Raw genomic sequence first — 3,475 nt, 5'->3', positions numbered from 1 at the left:
AATGAAAAAAAAGAAAAGAAAGTTTGCTTAGTCAACAACTCGAAACAAGTGACTTAGGAAAAAGTTAGGGCATCCCGCTGGACTTCAAACCCGGAATTCAAAAGAATTTGTCCAGGAAAAAGTTAGGAAACAAAAAAGATCCTCAACAAAAGGGAAAAGTCGCGTGTCTATAAATTCAAGATCGTGTGATCAGACACCAAGAACAAGATGTAAAGTGATTGCCATGTCCAAACACCTCATTGATTCCTCAATCATCTCAAACTCCTCTTGAAGAATGAACGCTCACATCGAGTTAACTGAGCTTAGGTTGGAGAACATCACGAAGGGGATGGGCACCAATAAATTTTGAGCCTAAAAATCCTTTTTTCTAAAACCATGAACCTGGCCACGTTACAACCCTCAAAAGTCCTAATTAAAGCAGGGTTAATTCGAAAGCATACTGTAACGAGAATACGGTAAACCGACTCCTAGGAATTTTTGCTAAACACTTGAGTTGGTGTCACACCACCTTTCACAAAAAAAAATCGATGTTTTAACATCCTTTCAAAAATTTCTTCTTCTAAACGTTAAGACAAACATGAACTTTGCATTAGAATTATATTTCTCATAATAAACATTCTTTGCATATGAACAAGTACTTGACACCAGGAAAGCTTACATCATGAGCTGCAGATAAAAAGTTTAATCCTCTCAAGGGACAAGTTGTCTTCAGAACTCCGTTGAGTTCGAGCGAGGATATCTCAAATTCTGATCACCCTCGGGGGAAAAAGCAGTTGAATACCCTTGTGAGTATGAATTCATATATTCGGGGCAATCAAGCCAAGATTCAAAGGATCTCTCAAAACTGCTAAACAACCAGGAGCCTTCACCCAAGCACAATTGAAATTACCTCCAACCCGGATCAACAAGAGGCATGATTCCTAAGTTCATGATACAGGGGCATGTTGCTTATGATAGCACGAATCTCAGAAAGTCCCCCCAGATAAAGCTGCAGAGACGTCTCGTACGCCTGACTCATTCAGTCACAAGCCTGTATATACAAGGGGAATGACATGTTACTACCTCATTCATCCGGGGCAATCAAGTCAAGATTCAGAGAATCTCTCAAAGGCACTAAATAGTCAGAGAGGCAAGCCTATCACTTGGGGCATATTGCATTAGTCACAAATCTCAGCAAAAGCTATTTAGCTACTAGCATCAGGATCAGTGTCTCCTTCGAAGTTCTAATTCCCGTAATCTCAAGAATCAAGTATACCAGGTTACCGACTCCAGGAGCAGATCCCATGCAAAGGGCCATATATGGTCAAGAAAATGTTTTCCAACAGCAAGTGACACGGGGGCAATGAAAATTGAAATCTCAAGGGATCTTACCCACAAAGTTGTTTCACAACAATATCCCCACGGAGTAATCCTCGAGGAGTTATCTTCAAGTAATCTCTTCCCAACAGAGACTTGGCTCCCCAATACTGTCGGTTCTCCGACATAATCTTTTTCTCTAACAAGGTTTATTCAAACTCGCTATCCCTATTAGAAGAAGATAATCAAAAGACTATTCTTCTCTCTTGTCCCCGGCCAGGATACATCAAGATCAAATCACTCAAGCTACTTTCATCCCCAAGCGGTAATAAAAATCTCCAGCTGGATATCCTCGAACGGAAGACAGGAGTTCTCAACACAATCAACTTGTCATCATCTCCAACAGCATACGAAGATTTATTTTCTCAACCAGCAATTGCTATACAAAGTTACCAATATGCTTCGACTATATAGTCCATCCATGCATCATTCACAATACATAAATAACATACAACATTCTCGTTTATTTCGAGAATCTCATTCACATTACATACATAACATACAACATTCTCGTTTATTTTGAGAACCTCATTACACAATACATGCATCATGACATTGCATAAAGACTAACTTTACTTTTTCAGATACAGGAACAGACAAATGAACGAAATCTCCAACTTTCCAAGATCTAATTCAGTTACTACGAACGGTACTGACACGGTCAATGCTCAGAGATCTAATTCTATCATCACGAACGGTGTAGACACGATCAATGACCAACTAAGTCTAATTCAGCTACTACGAACAATGCTGACACGACAAAAGATCTAATTCATTTACCACGAACGGTAATGACACGATCATTTTCAAAGATCTAATTCAGTTACTACGAACGGTACTGACACGGTCAATGCTCAGAGATCTAATTCTATCATCACAAACGGTGTAGACACGATCACTGACCTTCCCAGTCTAATTCAGCTACTACGAACAGTGCTGACACGACGAGAGAATCTAATTCTATCATCACGAACGATGTAGACACGATTATCTCTCCAAGATCTAATTCGGCTACTACGAACGGTACTGACACGATCAACTCTCAGGGATCTAATTCCATCATCACGAACGGTGTGGACACGATCAACGGTTTCCTAAGTCTAATTCAGTTATTACGAACGGTACTGACACGACAAAAAGATCTAATTCTATCATCACAAACGGTGTAGACACGATCATCTTCCAAAGTCTAATTCAGTTACTACGAACAGTACTGACACGACCAACTCTCCAAAAATCTAATTCATCTACTATACGATCAGCATTCAAACAACTATTTCTCAAACATTTCAGTCTCGACATCTGGATGGCATCTTTAAGCCCATCTCCATTCCTCAATACAAAAAACATCGACCTAACGCACGGTTTTCCAGACATCTGAGGATGCAATTGAGAATAGTCTAACGTACGACACATTCTGACTCTCAAGTATATCAAGCCAGATGGCATCTTTAAGCCCATCTCCATCATACATTTTCTCCGAACACCTGTATGGCATCTTCAAGCCTATCTCCGACAAAAGTCCCTACTTCGGCTAGGGCAAATTTCTTGGTATTCTAGTGTTCAATCATCTTCCACCTTCAGATACCGACTGGCATACAAGCCACTCTACATCTTCAGGTTTAAGATAATTGAACAGGGGCAGCTGTCATACCCCAAAATTTGCCCTTATATATTTGCAGATGTCATTTTATTTCGAATAAGTGACATAGAATAGTTGGTAAGAATTAGAGGGTAAAAGGTACAAGAACGAGAGGTCCCGAGTTCGAATCTCACTTATTGACATTTTTTCCTCTTATTTGTTACTAACCTTGCTTTTAATATTAATTTCATTTATTACTAAAAATCATAAAAAAATAAGTTTTTTTATATATTTTAATATCATTTTCGTATTTATTTAATTATTATTTTTTAAAATATTTTTTTTTTCACTTTTTCACTTTATATTCAAAAAATATCAAAAAAAATCATAAAATAAAAAAAAAGATATAAAAAGATTTGTTCAAATTCTATTTATTAGGATAGTTTTTATTTTTGGCACAAATCAATATGAATAATTAAAATATCAAAATCAAATCACATTTTGATTTGAAGATTTGATTATGTTAATTACTATTTG

This window comes from Vicia villosa, linkage group LG6 (genome assembly GCF_029867415.1).
Source record: "Vicia villosa cultivar HV-30 ecotype Madison, WI linkage group LG6, Vvil1.0, whole genome shotgun sequence".
Classification (NCBI taxonomy): Eukaryota; Viridiplantae; Streptophyta; class Magnoliopsida; order Fabales; family Fabaceae; genus Vicia; species Vicia villosa.
This window is presented reverse-complemented; position numbering follows the sequence as displayed.